The sequence below is a fragment of the Heptranchias perlo genome, chromosome 19, assembly GCF_035084215.1.
Source record: "Heptranchias perlo isolate sHepPer1 chromosome 19, sHepPer1.hap1, whole genome shotgun sequence".
Classification (NCBI taxonomy): Eukaryota; Metazoa; Chordata; class Chondrichthyes; order Hexanchiformes; family Hexanchidae; genus Heptranchias; species Heptranchias perlo.
In genome coordinates, this window is record NC_090343.1 from 11,651,744 (window position 1) to 11,669,886 (window position 18,143).

General features: G+C 41.1%; 1 protein-coding gene across 2 annotated transcripts in view; it reads left to right on the forward strand.

Moving 5' to 3' along the window:
* The window catches only part of LOC137335163 (transcription factor MafB-like), a 289,042-nt gene that overhangs the window by 200,436 nt on the left and 70,463 nt on the right, over nt 1-18,143 (forward strand). For both annotated transcript variants that reach the window (XR_010966350.1, XR_010966349.1), the window contains exon 4: nt 1,479-1,517. The gene's annotated coding sequence lies outside the window, so the exon portion shown is untranslated. The remainder of the gene's footprint in view (nt 1-1,478; nt 1,518-18,143) is intronic.

The following is an 18,143-nucleotide window of genomic DNA, read 5'->3' on the forward strand; positions in this document are numbered from 1 at the left end:
GTCTGTTTTACTACAACAACAATTTGCACTTATAGTGCCTTTAATGTAGAAAAATGTCCTGAAGCGCATTGCAGAGGCGTAAGAAAGAAACAAAAAGGTTGTCGAGTCAAAGAAGGAGCTATCAGGAAGGGTATTCTTTTTGAGGAGAGGGGCGGTGATTGCAGTTTTGAAAGGGAATGGGACGATGCCTGAGGAGTGTGAGCCATTTATAATGTCAGTTAGTGTGGGGAGCCAGAAATAGAAGTTGGATCATCATCAGTTTTGTGGAATCACCGTTGCAAACTACAATGATTTTTCACTTGGTAATTATACATTTCTGCAATGTTTAATATTTAATAAATTAGTTCTGTGCAATTCTTCCAATACTTTCTGCAGCTGAGAGACAACAGAGATCACAGTTTTCAAGTTTCATTTGAACTTTTTTTTTCCCTTTGGCTTCATCTGGACCTCAGTGACTTACAATTTGCTTCCTTCAGTCTTCCCTGACTGTGTAGAATCGCTACAGTTCTGACACCATCTTATAACTCTTTAGTTCTTTGTATGAAGTCAGAGGATGAATGTTAAAAACAAGGAGAAATTCAACTCATGGTCACCTGTTTCTGCGCCTGAAAAACGGGTGGCCACCAGTTGAAAATCGGGGGGGAGGGGCACTCAATCCGCCCCTTTAGCCCCCAAGGCCCACATGATGCACAATTTAGACAGGCCTGTAAATGGACGAGCAGCCTGCCCGCCTGAAACAAGCTTAAATATACAAATCGGGCATCCTATGCCCACATAAATTAAAAAGACCTGCCCGCTGCCTGCCCATTTGAGGTCCGTCCCCCCCCCCCACCGAGATCCGATCTGCCAGTCATCTCAGTGCGTAAGCCAGTCAATTTCCTGCCCTCCCACAACCGGCAAGCTGCAGCAGGGCCGAGCGTCTGGTGCTCGCGGGTTGCCGGTGGTAGTTATATAGCGGGGGGGCGGATCCCGAATTTGGTCCGGGCCTCGCGGTGGTAAGAATGGACGGGAGGAGAGGCAGCTCAGCCAACTTTGCACCCATTTTCTTCGCCTCCTTGTCTTGGGTAATGCATTCAACTTTCGAAACGGCTAGAGCAACTGATAAAAAATATAGGCAATTGCTTAGTCTTCACAGCAGACAGCGCTGTGCTAGGAATATCTAAGCTGTTAGCTGCTTCAGCATTGCCATTTACTTTGCTGTAGGTCCTGGTTCAGGTTTGCCACTGACTCTCCAGTCTGTTTTTGGCATGCTCATGTTGATAAAAATTACTTAAAGTCTATTGTGATGCAGCTCTTTGATCTAAATTCCCGGTGAGATAATTGCAACTTGGGCATTAATATGTCATGTTAATTGATGACTTGTCATCTGTGATCTTGCTGTGTGTTTGCAGATATCACTTACACTGTCCCATCACATCCATTTCTGTGTTGCTCCCTACCTAATGCTCTAATAATTCTCTCCTCTCATTTCTCTTTAGTTAATTGAAGACAAGTTAAAAAGAAGCTCAACAAAGCAGGTAAATTATTTTTAGATTCAGACGCTCTTTTTTGCTATGCAATCTTTGATGTTTTATTCTATATATAAATGTACAAAAGTTTTTTCAGAAGCGTAGGGGTTGTGCACAGGAAGTTATAAAAATTAGTCATGGGAATGCTCTTTGACAAATGAAACAGCTGACTTTGGGACTAACATACTGAAGTAGAACAATGTCAATCAATTTCATAGAATCATACAACACAGAAAGAGGTCATTCGGCCCATTGTGCCTGTGCCAGCCCTTTAAATGAGCTATCCAATTAGTCCCAGTGCCCTGCTCTTTCCCCATAGCCATGCAATTTTTTCCCTTTCAAGTATTTATTTAATTCCCTTTTGGAAGTCACTATTGAATTTGCTTCCACAACCCTTTCAGGCAGTGCATTCTAGATCATAACAACTTGCTGCGTAAAAAAAAATTCCTCATCTCCCCTCTGGTTCATTTGCCAAATCTGTGTCCTCTGGTTACTGACCCTCCTGCTAGTGGAAACAGTTTCTGCCTATTTACTCAATCAAAACCCCTCATAATTTTGAACACCTCCATTAAATCTCCCCTTAACCTTCTCTGCTCTAAGGAGAAAAATCCCAGCTTCTTCTGTCTCTCCACATAACTGAAGTCCCTCATCCCTGGTACCATTCTAGTAAATCTCCTCTGCACCCTCTCCAAGGTCTTGACATCCTTCCTAAAGTGTGGTGCCTAGAATTGGACACGATACTCCAGCTGAGGACCAAGCAATGATTTGTAAAGGTTTAGCATAACTTCCTTGCTTTTATACGCTATGCCTCTATTTATAAAGCCATAGATCCCTTGGCTTTCAAAAATGTTCTTAGCTACACCAAGAGTGTGCATGAGAATTAATTTTCCCACACTGTTTTACTTTCAACAGCAATAAGCACAGAATACTTTAAATGTCTTTCAATTGGATGAAAAATATATTATCCCTTCAGTCTAGGTAACAGTAGATTAGGTATCAGTACAGAATAAGGAGTATATTACATTCTTGATAACCTTGGGACTTGTACCAGTACAGAATCAGAGAGTATATTACGCTCCTGATAACCCTGAGACTGTGTATACTGGAACAGAATAAGGAGGAGATTACAATCCTGAAAAACCTGGGACTTGTACCAAGTACAGAATAAGGAATATACTACATACCTGATAACCCTGGGACTGTGTATACTGGTACAGAATAAGGAGTGTCTTTCACTCCAGATAACTCTGGGACTATAGTCCAGTATAGCATAAGGAGTGTATTACCCCTTTATTCCTGATAACACTATGTACCAGTATAGCATAAGGAGGAGTATATGTTCATGCAAATATTGCATCCACTTTCTACTAGTACATTATAAGGAATGAAGTACAAGCTATTCCAGCAAATATGTCATTAGCAATCATTGTTTAAAAATAACATGAAAACAAAATAGATGTCAACATTCAGACTGAATGATTTTTAAAAGAGATCTTCTCCAATTGACAAACAGCAATACCAAAATCTTCAACCAAATCAAATAAGAAAGCTCATGGAAGTTTGATGGTGAATAAGTGACATTAATTTAAAATGATCTTTATTTTTCTCACTGCAACCTAAGGTGTTTTTTTCATTTGCACAATGCAATCGTAGGTTCAAGAACGATATAAGTTTACAGTATAAAAGGAGGCCATTCAGCCCAATGTATTTGTGCTGGCTCTTTGCTACATCAATCCACACTAATCCCACTGCCCTGCTCTCCTCATAGCCCTATATCTTTCTTTGAGATCTGATTTTTTTTTTGCATCGCAGTAACAATCCAAAATTGAGACTTGTGCTTGACTGTGATCATTCCCGCCAGTCTTTTCTTCTTCCCATAATCTACAGGCTTTTAAAACCCAACCTTGGCATTATCTAACCATTAACATTGATGTTCTGTGACCTTGGCCATTCACCTAGGCTTCAATTATATTAAAAAAATGTCTTAAGGGAAGAAAGGTCAGACTGTGGGGGAAAGAGTGGAGATCCAGAATAATAGGAAGTAAGGTGAGGTTGCAGGATATAGGACATAGGAGGTCCAAAATGGTGGGCCTGGAGAGGGAGAAAGAATGCTATGTCTCCTTTTCTATTTGTTTTCATAGGACAGATTAATTAAAGGTGAATTCTTACTCCCATAAAATTGTTGCAAAAGATTTATCCTTCTGTTTACTAACATGTGACATGTTAATATCATTCACATAGAATCACAGAATGTTACAGCATTGAAGAGGCCATTCAGCCCATGGCACCTGTTCTCTGCCATATTACTGTACCCTTTTAAATGTTTAAATATTTATCCACTTCCCTTTTAAAAGCTATTAGGGATTCTGTTTCATTCACTGTTTCTGGTAGGGTATTCCATATTCTAACAACCCACTTGTGTAAAAAAAAATCTTCTAACCTCTCCCTTTATTCTTTCGGTGATGATCTTAAATTTATGCCCTGTTACCGACCAGCGGAAATACTTTTTCCCAATTTACCATAATCAAAACACTTCATAATTTTGAACACCTTATCAGATCGCCAATTAACCTTCACTGTCAAAGAGCCTCAGTTTCTCTAGTATCTCCTCATAACTAAAACCTCTTATCCCACATTGTAAAGCCATCATTCCTGTTGCAAAAATACCAAGCGTGCGGAGACATTGCATTAATTGCATCATATTTAAAACAAGGCTCAGCTTTTCTGATCTCTTTCCCTGCTCAAAATGACAAAATATAATTTAGATATACTTTTTCATTGTTCAGAATAGCATATTAGTGATTTCCAACATTTTAACACCCAGGTTCAGCTAAATGATCAGTCCTTTCAAAAAAAAAGCAAGCTGTGAGTATCAAAACGCAACATAATATTCGAGCCTTTAATAACTTCTCTTATTCATAGAATTACATAGAAATTTATAGCTCAGAAACAGGCCATTCGGCCCAACTGATCTATGCTGATATTTATGCTCCACACGAGCCTCCTCCCACCCCACTTCATCTAACCGTATCTGCTAAATGAACGATTGACCAGATTTAACAATTTGAATATCTTGATACGGCACTGAAGAATTTGTATCGTGCTCAAAAGATTAATGAGAGTTGGATTCCCAATTTAGCACTCACTTCCTCCTAATGTTCATGTGACTTCAGTTTAAATGGGGCATCTACTTCATTTTTTCTGAGCAAACACATTCACCAGCCTTACCCTACAGTGGCCTCATGATTCCAAGCCTTTGTACTTTCTGTTATCCCCTCTAGTGCTAAAACAACTGACTGCTGTCTGCTGCTTCATTCTACACGACAAAGCTGACGTCAGATTTGTTGTTTGGTGCAGACACTCTCCTACGAAGTATGACATTGACATAACTGTAACTTTTAAAATTTTGGCTATCTTTCATATTTATCGATTTCATGACCTCCCCAAAGATTTCAGGAACCTGATGGATCTTTGTGTGTCAACGTTGAGTGAAAATAAAACAGGTAACTGTGGTAATGTATCCCATTACCTGGATTAAATCTGGCCAATAGTTCAATTAGCATAAATTGAGCAAAAGTAAAGACGGGTGAATATTGGAGAATTCTGCATCCAGTAGCAGTCAAGGCAAAACTTTTATTGTTGATATTTCACTGATAATTCAGTACATGTCAAGCAGACTCCAAAAGAAACCTTTATGACTTGTCATCAGGACTCACTAGAGACTGTGGCAATAGAGCAGATTGCTGAGTTCTTGTTCTCGCCCTTTTGCAGCTTCTTTACGTTCTGCAGCTATGAACTTCAACCCAACAGGGTGAATAACAAGCGGCACTCTGGGTATTTCCATTACTCCAGTGTCAGTGCTATTATTCTTTAACCAGTCGATGCAGAAGCTTAGACGAGCAAGTTAGATTGCATTCATTGACCCTGATCGCTGCAAGTGGAGTCACATCCACCTGCAGAGTCTGGCTTGTAAAGTAAAGCTCTCACATTTGCAAGAGAAAGTTTTGAGTTTATACCAAGCAAAGGGGTATGATTGTATCAACCAATAGGGATATGGTTGTACCAACCAAAGGGGGTATATATGGTAATACCAAACAAAGGGGTATATATGGTTGTACTACCCAAAGGGGGTATGATACCAACCAAAAGGGGTATGGTTGTACCAACCAAAGGGGGTATGATCATACTAACTAAGAGCCTTCATTCCACTGTCACAGTTAGCGATTGTATTCAAACTTCAAAGCATTTTAAAAAAAATTATTAATCACTTATAGTCCATGTCTAACTTAAGCATTTTCAGCCATAGGTGAGAGGGTAGGGCAAAGGATTAGTAAGCGATGGAACATCTCCAGCAATATACCCAATCCTTAGGAGCACCCATGTTCTTCGGCAATGTTGATGAGAAGCCCCTACAGCAATATAATCACTTGTACACAGAAGCCAGCTAGACATCTCTGGATGAGATTTATTGCAACTTCTGCCCACCACCATAATGGAATCTTTCCTGGCTGAATGTTTGACCTTGAGAAATCTATAATAATTACCCCTTTCACTTAGAGCTAGAGTGATGGAAAGGAAGATTCCCTGACATGTAGGAGCTGATTGTAAATTTTGGCAAACACCGTACAATTACCATTCAGGGAAAAAGGTTATTGAACAGGAAACTGCTGTGTTTGATTAAGTTATTTAATCAAGCATTGGTCCATTGCACCTATGCCCCATAAATGGTGCTGTGAAAACCATTTGGCCGATCTCCACAGCACACATTGTATTAATGTGAATTTCATCATTAAATGGACACGAGAACTGAAAGTCTTCCTGTGCTGTAACCCTTTATGACTTGTGGAATGCACTGTCTGAAAGGGTGGTGGAAGCAAATTCAATAGTAACTTTCAAAAGGGAATTGGATAAATTCTTGAAAAGAAAAAAATTGCAGGGCTATGTGGAAAGAGCAAGGGAGTGAGATTAATTGGATAGCTCTTTCAAAGAGCTGACACACGATGGGCCGAATGGTGGCCTGTGCTGTATGATTCTATGATTCTATAATTGATATCACAGTTTAACAAAGCAAAGACCCAGAAACCTTTGTTTTCACAAGAGAGAGTTTCCACATGGAAGCATGGACAAAAAATTATCATTACAATGTGACTTTGAGTCACTTAACTAAAATTAGTATTGATTGCCCCAGAAAAATATTTGTTTAGGAACTGAAAACTATGAATTAGAACCATATTAACATAATATTATCACTGATATCTGTGGCTGCAATCAGTGTTTAATATGAAAGTTGATTATAGATTGAGATTAATGTTTATTTTCCCAGGAAGCATTAACCCTCCACTTTAATGCAGTACAAAGGGTAACAGTTCTTCCCAGTAGGAATTAATGGTTTCTTATTCAAATCTATAATAATCACATTACACTGCAACACAAAGCTAGTTTGTAATAGCTTCTTTGCACTGGTAAGCAGAATGCGACTACTGTAGAGGGCAATACTGTAAGTGGGATTCCCTGAAAGTTTAGACAGTAATTATGGCCCCTACTATACATATTCTCTACCACATTTGTCTTTCTAATTGCACCTACTTTATAAACTATAACCTCTATTTATAAAAAACCCATTCTATGTAACGCTATCACTAAATTACACTCCTCCCTATAACATTATAATATAATACAGTATTCTCTATTGATGGCGTCCTTACTAATGGGGATACAATATGCAATTTCGTCTCTATTAATATGTGTTATGGAGAAGACCTACTCTGAATTATTGTCAGTAAGTATCACAAAATTACTAAGGAGACCTGATACATTTGTTGCTATAGGCTGCAATTCAGTTTTAACAACTTGATGCAGCTTTTAAATATTTAAGATTGTTTTGCAGCTCCACACTGCATGTTTTAATTTCAGAAGCAAAAAAGTATAGAAAGAGAGAGAAATGTCTCTGCCTGTCGTAATAATTACCACAGTAATTCTGTTTTAATAGGAAGAGGGGATGAGGATTTGGGTCTTTTCACAAAGGTTATCGTTCAGTAAGGCAACAGTGTTGGTCAAAGATGATTAATCTTTGAGGCCTCCCATTCTACCTAGGTATTAGTATTTTTTAGATTGTATGCTCTTTAAGTTGTGAAGTGTCTGTTCCAGAGGAACTGAAGTTTTTCTCTCACCCCTGAAGATAGTAAGCCAAAAACTCTGCTGGATCATTTTAACATTAAAATCTGACATTATTTAACCCTGAGTGGCAGTCAGCACACGATAAACCAGGACCATGGACCCTTTGATCGCCTGTCTACTAATCTTGACAACCTTCAAGTCCTTTCATACCCAGATAATTTGGTTAAGATGGAACTTAGTGCTCCCTATATGCTTGGCCAACAATGGTCCTTAAACCCAGTCACAAAAGCACTTTCCTCATTTCCCATACCACCCAGCTTTTAAGAATGCCGATTGGTGCTGCATTGACAGATCTGTCTGAAGATTGAGACTGCACAAACTCTTTACAGCTGGTAGAGTGAGACTTTCACCTCATCAGTTTGGGTTGATTTCAAGTCCAAGTGCCAGATGTGAAAGAACAATTTGCTACTGATCAGCCATCCAGTCCAATAAATGCTTGTCAGGGGATCTTCCTGTCCTCCTTGAGATCTTTATAATTTTAAAAAAAGGTTACATGGTAGTTTCGGAAACCTGAAAAAACTACAGGTACTTGCTGATACATTACTTCAGGTAGAGCTGGAAAGGAATTAACTGAAGCAATATTGTGCAGTGGACATTTGAATCAATCACAGCGGTTTTCTTGGTTTAGTCAGTAGCTCAACAACAGTGGTATTCTGCACTAATGCAGTTCAACAACATTGATATTGTCTTTATGGTACTCAATAACATTGGTACATGCCTATATGTAGCTAGAAAACCCCCAATATGTTCAGCACTGTGCAGATAGAACGGTAAGAGCTGCATATATATAGTTGTACTGTGGGTGGGTTACTAGGGAGGCAGGCCCATCACTGTACCATGGTGGATTGGTAAGAGTAGCGTATTCAGCACTACAGTGTATGAGTTGAAATGAGTACTTTTAATGCTTCAGGAGGACGTGTATGTTACTGAGGGATTGGCAATTCAAGTGTTGAAATTAATTATCATAGAATCATACAGCACAGGAGGCCATTCAGCCCACCGTGTCTGTGCTGGCTCTTTGAAAGTGCTATCCAATTAATCCCACTCTCATGGTCTTTCCCCACAGCCCTGCAAATGTTTTCTTTTCAAGTAGATATATAATTCCCTTTTGAAAGTTACTATTGAATCCACTTCCACCTTTCAGGCAGTGCATTCCAGATTGTAACAACTCACTGCGTAAAAAAAACTTCTCCTCATCTCCCCTCATTGATTTTAATATTGGAATGTCACGGCACCCCAACAAATGACACACTGGGAAATAGGGACTTCTTGTCATAAATGTTTCAGAAAATGTTGATGATAGTGGTGTGGAATGACTGCACAGATCACATCGCTGGTCTGTGCTTAATGGCTGTCTTAGTTCTGAAGCTGAGTTAAAACTTACACCCTCCACCAGCTATGCTCGTGGCAAGAAGTAGTTCTGTGCCATTACTGACCAATATTTATCCTTCAACCAACATCACTGGAAACAGATTATCTGGTCATTATCACATTACTGTTTGTGGAACCATGCTCTGCACAAATTGGCTGCTGCATTTCCTACATTACAACAATGACTACACGTCAAAAGTAATTAATTGGCTGCAAAGTGCTTTGGGAGGTCCTGAGGTCGTGAAAGGCGCTATATAAATGCAAGTCTTTCTTTCTTTTTATTACACCTCTCAGCACAACAGCAGAGAACAGACTTAATATTAGCTGAGCACTGGTCAACACTGAAATCTTAGAAAGTGGCCTTGCAAGCAGTTCCTTCTCTTGCTCACCTGCTTATCTGTCCTTCCAAGTAGAGGAGGCTGCGTTGGGGGAAGGTGACGCCCCATAAAGATGTGAATTCAAGCCGTGATGAATTGCTTAAAATCTAATTTTAATATCTTTTTAGAGGGGACAGAGGGGAAAGAAGTGCTTTTTTTTTTGTAAAGCTGTGAAAATGTTTCCGTGTCTGATCTACAGTCCCAGGAACCAAAAGTGCATCCAAGATTATTTCACGAGATTAAATCTTCTTTCAATTTATGTCTTTGGGTGAGGCCCTATTGTTTTAAAAAAAAATCAGCCGAAAAAGTAATTATGGTCTCTACCTCACAAGTGACTGTATCTCCGACCTAATTGCTGCATTGAAGTAGTAAATAAATAAATAAATCACTAAATAAATGTTGCTCTGGACAGATTTAGCTTTGAAACAATAGCAAATTCAAATATATTTTGTTGGGAACTTGCCCTGAACAGTCAGAGCTTACAAAGTATGTTCGAGCCATTCATCAAGAGATGTTAATCATGGTCTTGTAGAGAAATAGAGAGCCGGGAAGGATCAGATTGAAGATGACATAGACTGATTGCATTATTAGGGTCAGGGCAACAAACCACAGTAACGCATTGCATGCATATCTTTTTGAGACACATGGAAGGCATGTGAGTGATGAGGGGCTGGCTTATGAACACACTGTGGAGTTGGTATATGGGTACAGTCGAGTTTATCCCTGTCAATTAACCTTTTGGACCATTGAGTTGGATTGTAGCAATGCTGCTGTTACTCATGTGTTTTCAATAATGTCATTAACTGTGACAACTTTCAGCAACCTGACATTATCAAACAGCAGCGTTTAGGAGCAGTTACAACAAATATCCATCTGCATTTACCTTCTCAAATTGTACTATCTGCATGGGCTGATGCAGGCTGTGTTCTGTCAAAGTATTTCAAATGCACACTACGTCTTCATTAGATTTTTAGATTGTAACAAATGTCCTGGCAATTTTTTCCTTCTGTTGATTGAAAAATACATATCTATTTCTTTAATTGTGGAGTGTTTCGTACCCATGAGCAAAAGTAGTTATTAATGTCCAACAACTAGTATGAGAGCGTCCATTTTAATCATGCACAATAACACTGTAAAATTTATTTCATGTCATATAAGATTCTAAGATCATAATTTTCTTCCATTAATTTTCTTCTGTATAATTCAGATGATGGTGTCTTTTTACGCCAGGAATGGAAAATGCTCCCACATTTCCTACCTAGTATCACCAACTAGTACTTCCAGGTCAGGCATAGCATGGTTTAGATGAAAAGTAAAGTCTCTTCTACTCTGCCCCAATAATTCCCTTAAGTGGAACACCAGTGGAGCACTCCCTATGGCATTTCCATTTCCTACAATTCTCTGTCAGCCTTGGCTTAGTGGTAGCACTCTCATCTTTGAATCAGAAGGTTGTGGGTTCAAGTCCCACTCCAGAGTCTTGAGCACAAAAATCTAGGCTGGCACTTCAGTGCTGCACTGTTGGAGGTGCTGTCTTTCAGATGAGATGTTAAACCGATGCCCCGTCTCCCCTCTCAGATAGATATAAATGTTCCCATGGCACAATTCAAAGAAGAACATGGGAGTTCTCCTGGTGTTGTTCAGCCAACATTTATCCAGTAACCAACAGATGATCTGGTCATTTATCTCATTCCTATTTGTGGGATCTTGCTGTGCTCAAATTGGCTGCTGTGTTTCCCTACATTACAACAATAACTACACTTCAGAAGTACTTCATTGGCTGTCAAATGCTTTGGGACATCCTGAGGATGTGAAAGACATTATATAAATGGTAGCTCTTTCTTACAAAAGGCATCCTTATAACCTCTTTGAGTAAGAGTGTTAATTTAATGCTGTTTAGTGCCAAGGTGATGTGGAGCGAAGATCACTGGAAAATGGGTTGAGACTGCTCAAATTCACTTCAGTTAGAATCCTAAGAGCTGCTAGAGAGAGATTTTCATTCAATTAACAAGCGCTGAATTTAAATCCAGGTACCAAAATTGAAAGGACAGTATTCTAGCCAAAATGGAGATAGGGCGGGAAAGTGGAGTTGTGTTAGAAGATCAACCATGATCTTATTGAATGGCGGAACAGGCTTGAGGGGCCGTCTGGCCTACTCCTGCTCCTATTTCTTATGTTCTTATGTTCAAACACTGACACATAGGGACCGATTCTCTTATCGGCTACAATGTCAGTGGAGCAGGACTTCCTTCCATCCTGTGCCCGTGCTCCTAATCCTGCCCAATTTCCCAGAGTCAGGGTCGTTTAAATAATTTTGGCAGGCTCTGGTGGTGTTTCTACCGCCGCTGGATTGTCAGCTCAGCTATGGAGAAAGGGAAATGGCTGTAGTGCCTGCCACACCATATCGTGACCAGCAGTGCCAGCTGAAGATTTTAAATGACCCCACCTCACCCCCATAACCCATAGGAACCCTTGATGCCAGGTGGTGGTTTTCCTAGCGCCCAGTGTTCCTATGGTACAAATGACAGGAAATACTTAGGAAGTGGTTACCAGAGGATCATCGTTGCTGGCCTTGAACCCAACCTTCTTGCCTGCCCCTCTCCACCTCCTGCCCCCAGAAAAATTACATGGCTTCCCACAGCTTAGTCGCAGGGTGTTGTGCTTTTCTCTGGCTGCAGCCAATGACTCCTTCTGGCCAGTGAATTCTAGGTCAGTGCCCTCCAAAATAGTACTGGCTTCTGCAATGGATGGAATGGAGCTTGAAGATGGCTTGTCTAAGGAAACAAAATAATCAATGTGCAAGTTGCACATGCACTGTACAGCTGGAGATGGACAGTTACACATGCCATTTTGAAAGAAACTTGCAGAAGCAAGTTCGGTCCATATATGGACCACTGTATACAAGATTATAAACAAGTATATTAGAGACTTTTAAAGGTAGTTTTTGGCAATCTGCATATATTATATTTGTGTGGAGTGCTTTTTCCAACTACTTTCATTGTACTGGAAAATTGAATGAAAGAAGAGACTGTAATATAAACTTACCAGACACCTGGGACTCTGGGGTAGACGTTTTGACTCCAGGCACAGCCTGGAAGATTTTTAATCTGTTCCTCAGGCCAAGTTAGACTTTCCTTCAACAGAAAAGCACAACAATGCCCCTCAGCTGTTTGAATAGCACACTCAATTTTGTTATTCACAATTGTGTTTTTTCCTCACTATCTTGTGCAGTTTGAAATTAGTTAACTGTATTTTACTGTCCATATGCTTTCCCTTCTCTCTGGAATTGTTAGTGACTTGACTGATCCTAGGAAAGTATCTTGATATTTAACAAGAATAAAAAGCTCAGACTGGGAGAAATGCAGCCATTCTGGTCTACTTCTGGATCCTATTTTAGTGTCACTTCCAACAGTGAATGATGTCACATTTATTTCTGTCCATTAGCAAATATTCTAGTTCATAAAACAGCTCATTGGGTGGCTGGATTTGAATAAAGGAAGAAGTTAAACTGATATCAAAGTAAATGCCTTGTTTACCCAGTGGTTCTTCATCTCCAGTTGTGTTTATATATCGAATTAGACTCCCCCTCAAACTCATTAAATCCTCCAATTATTTTGATCATGTTACTAATACTCAAACAACAGGAGTAACAATCCAAGCTCCGAGCGTTAAATCCCTTTAAAAATAGTCACAGTTGCCAATCGATGATAAAGGCATTGTTCCCCCAAATCATGGCTACTAGCTTCTGATCGGATGTTTTAATTTACTGGCAGAAATAACTTAAGATTTTGGTGAATTCTTGAGGTGATAATCATAACTCACATCATCACCCCCACTGTTATTTAAACATTGAGTGTCAGTGATACGATCAAGACAACTAGATTTGAGGAGTTATCAAGAATGAAGGGAGTGGAATGAATATACACTGCTGAAGATGAAGCATCATTAAGTTAATCACTGTGTCTCTGTTGACTATAGTTCAGCTCCATCAGAATGTTGGACTTGATAATCCTGTAAAGCTAGCGTCTCCAATAAAGCCCTCAACATTTCTGATTGAAACAAAAACAAATTCAGAAAATAAAAAATGGTGCAATGGTGCAACACAATGGGGCATCATCCATCTGTACCATGGAGTCATTGGCAAATAAGTCCAGTGCCTCTGCACCATCGAGTTCCCTATCTCAGCCATGTTACTGGGAGAATGCTAACCAGACTCAGGGGGTCATTTTGACTTTGTGTGATAGTGTAAGATGGGTGATAGCAAATTGGCAGCCCGTTTTACATCTCCCTCCCGAGGCATTAGATTATCCTGGATGGGGTTCCACCTCACTACAAATGAGAGCATCCTTGACTCAAAAGGACCATTATTACATGGGTAAAGTATACTATTTGCCAGACTTTTTTTGCCTCTTTAATCATGCTCAATAGCATCCATGCCTGCTCCTTCAAGTTAAAGGATTAAGGAAATAGGTGATAGGTTTTTCCAGTGTCCAATCTCTTTACATGCAGGGATCTATTCATATTAGAGAGAAGAAATAAATAATGTGAACTAGGGATTACCAGTGTCTGGTCTCCCTGATTGATGTAACTTTTCATTGGTTGCTGAACAGGTCATGGACTCTTCCATGTTTACCAAATCACTGCTCTATGCTAAGCCAATAGAAGACACATCGCAGAGGCAGAAGACTGATGAAGTGTCATTCTTCCACCTCTTCTCCCCATCCCCCTTACCCTCAGTGCAATGAAGACCTAAAGCTGTCTCTGCCTTCCTGAAACATCCCATTGCAGTAGAGGCTGGCATCCCAAACTGATAACGCATAGATTTAATTATGGAGACATTGTTAGGAATCTGAAGAGCTGCTCACAGCTGGGTGAAGAGGGCAGCATAGAGATATGTGCTTGAAACTTTAACTGCAGTCTGAATCACACAGATCTGCGTGTACTGCCAGTTGTCTGGAACTGTTCCAAAGGTTTCTGCCACTGGAAAAACACCAGGAGTATCAGTCGCCTGCAGGCACAGCTTTGGTACCGAAAGGGTTGATTATCTTTTTGCCAAAGTATACCTTAGCATGGGTGCAGGGGCAGGCAGCTTGCAGTTTACACAGATGGAATAACTCACATGAGAAAGAGAAAGAATGAACCACAAAAATTCTGTCTGCTATCCAACTTAGCACTTCTGAGACAAGAAAGAAAAGCAACAGAGATAGAAATAAGATACAGTAGACTAAAGCAATCAATCCAGACTTTAAAAAAAGACGCTCCTCTGTACCTGCGAATCACAAACTCCACAGTCTGGGGCCTACCTTATGTGGGAACTTTTACATGAACATTCCAGATTAGATTAACTAGTTGACAGATATTTGGTTAGAGAATGTGACACAAGATGTGTGGATAGGTCATCTGCTACTTTTGTCTAAAGAAACTTCCTGTTCTGCCACTAGAAGTGAGCTAGCAACACACAGCTGTAAAAGAGCCATTTCAAAGGAAGAGCTCAGTTAACCTCTGAACACCATTTCAATTATGCTTTACTGAGTTTCTTTGCTTATTAAGAACAAGACTTGCCAACAAGTGGCTTTGAACACAAAGATAGGTGAAGTCCTGTGCAACGAAAATGAACAGACAAGCGATGACTTTTAATGTGAAGTTTGTATTCCAGCAGCCTTCGATATAAATGTGAGATTCTAGGTCAAAGAGCAGAGAGCCCAGTTATGTATCCAGTTTGAAAGACTGGGTACTTCAGTGATATGTTCAGGCCCAGGCCTATCAGTACAATGTATCTAAACTGATACCCCTCTGAAACACAAGGTATTGCAGTGATAGGATCACTGATAGTCTCATTTAAACAACTCACAGCAAGACAGATTTTTTTTCTCCCTGCTGCCTGAGTGTTTACGCAAACAAGATATTGGTATGGAAGTGACATGAAATCCAGGAAGCCTCACATGAGTTTTCATGTTGCTTTCATACCAGTTTACATCAGCAAGGCTTGTCCAACTATCTTTACATTAGAGTCAGAAATATATAACACTATAATGTAGTACAATGCACTACAGCGTGACAAATCCTTACTGTGCAGGAGACAACAGTAATATGTATCTTTAAATAATTTATGGATTGTAAGTACTTTATTTTAAAAGATAGCTTTGAGCTTGCAGTGTGCCATGGTTCACTGGGGAAGTACAGTGCCCAGTTTGGGAGTGATCTCTAGTCCAGGCAGAGATGGAAGGTGTCGTCGACAGTGCTATCAAGCGTCACTTACTCACCAATAACCTGCTCACCGATACTCAGTTTGGGTTCCGCCAGGACCACTCGGCTCCAGACCTCATTACAGCCTTGGTCCAAACATGGACAAAAGAGCTGAATTCCAGAGGTGAGGTGAGAGTGACTGCCCTTGACATCAAGGCAGCATTTGACCGAGTGTGGCACCAAGAAGCCCGAGTAAAATTGAAGTCAATGGGAATCAGGGGCAAAACTCTCCAGTGGCTGGAGTCATACCTAGCACAAAAGAAGATGTTAGTGGTTGTTGGAGGCCAATCATCTCAGCCCCAGGACATTGCTGCAGGAGTTCCTCAGGGCAGTGTCCTAGACCCAACCATCTTCAACTGCTTCATCAATGATCTTCCCTCCATCATAAGGTCAGAAATGGGGATGTTCGCTGATGATTGCACAGTGTTCAGTTCCATTCGCAACCCCTCAGATAATGAAGCAGCCCGAGTCCGCATGCAGCAAGACCTGGACAACATCCAAGCTTGGGCTCATAAGTGACAAGTAACATTCACGCCAGAGAAGTGCCAGGCAATGACCATCTCCAACAAGAGAGTGTCTAACCACCTCCCCTTGACATTCAACGGCATTACCATCGCCGAATCCCCCACCATCAACATCCTGGGGGTCACCATTGACCAGAAACATAACTGGACCAGCCATATAAATACTGTGGCTACAAGAGCAGGTCAGAGGCTGGGTATTCTGCGGCAAGTGACTCACCTCCTGACTCCCCAAAGCCTTTCCACCATCTACAAGGCACAAGTCAGGAGTGTGATGGAATATTCTCCACTTGCCTGGATGAATGCAGCTCCAACAACACTCAAGAAGCTCGACACCATCCAGGACATAGCAGCCCACTTGATTGGAACCCCATCCACCACCATAAACATTCACTCCCTTCACCACCGGCGCACAGTGGCTGCAGTGTGTACCATCCACAGGATGCACTGCAGCAACTCGCCAAGGCTTCTTTGACACCACCTCCCAAACCCGCAACCTCTACCACCTAGAAGGACAAGGACAGCAGGTACATGGCAACAACACCACCTGCACGTTCCCCTCCAAGTCACACATCATCCCGACTTGGAAATATATCGCCATTCCTTCATCGTCGCTGGGGCAAAATCCTGGAACTCCCTTCCTAACAGCACTGTGAGAGAACCTTCACCAGACGGACTGCAGCGGTTCAAGAAGGCGGCTCACCACCACCTTCTCAAGAGCAATTAGGGATGGGCAATAAATGCCGGCCTCGCCAGCGACGCCCACATCCCATGAGCGAATAAAAAAAAAAGTCAGCTGCTCTCTGCTAGAGCAATAGTAGAAGAGCTACAATTTACCTTGGGGCTAATGAGGCAAAAAAAATCACCCAGTGTTCCCAATCCTGATAGCTATCCAGTGACTTCTGCTGGAAAGCGGGAATGTGTTTAAATCCCCCCATGGCCTCGCCCCTCCCTATCTTCATAACTTCCTCCAGCCCTACAACCTTCGGAGAACTGCACCCCTCCAATTCTGGCCCCTTGCACATCCCCAATTTACATTGTTTCACCATTGGCGGCCATGCCTTCAGCTGCCTAGGCCCTAAGCTCTAAAATTCCCTCCCTAAACCTCTCCACCTCTCTTGGTCCTTAATCACTCCTTAAAATCTACCTCTTTAACAAAGCTTTTGGTCACCTGTCCTAATATCTCTTTATCCGTTTCACATGAGTGTCTGATTACGCTCATGTGAAGCGCCTCAGGATGTTTTGCTACGTTAAGGGCGGTATATAAATGGAAGTTGTTGTTGTTTGGACATTGGGTGAGGCTCAGCTGTGAGGCCTCTTATACCCGCTTGCCCTCATTGGAACAGAGGCTACTTGATAGGCATGAGAGGGCATCCAGCACCAAGCGTGAATTAATGAGCTCGGGATATGGTGTTGGTAGAGAAATAATCATCTTGGAAGCTGGCAGTGGTATCTGATGAGTTGCAAATTTCCTCGGAGCTCCTTCCACTCCGCCACCGTAACTTCGCTGGAAGTGCATCTGTGGCAGCCTGATTTGCGCATATAAACAAGGTTACGGTGACAGAGTGGGAGCAGCTCCGAGGAAATTCCCGGCCATGGTGTCTACTCAAGCATCTTACATGGAGGATTTGATCAATACTGCAGTCCTAAGGTGTGGAGATGCCGGTGATGGACTGGGGTGGACAAATGTAAGGAATCTTACAACACCAGGTTATAGTCCAACAGTTTTATTTGAAAATCACAAGCTTTCGGAGGCTTTCTCCTTCATCAGGTGAGTGTGTGATTTCTTGAAGGTTACCGCATATATAGTCAGAGAACAATGCCAATCACCAGGCAGTCCTTACAGCAGTCCTAAGGAACTGCGCATCACCAAGAAACTCCATAGGACTACTAGTGTTCCAACTTAAATCAGTAATTTTGCTTGTGTTGGATGTCTTGTAAGATAT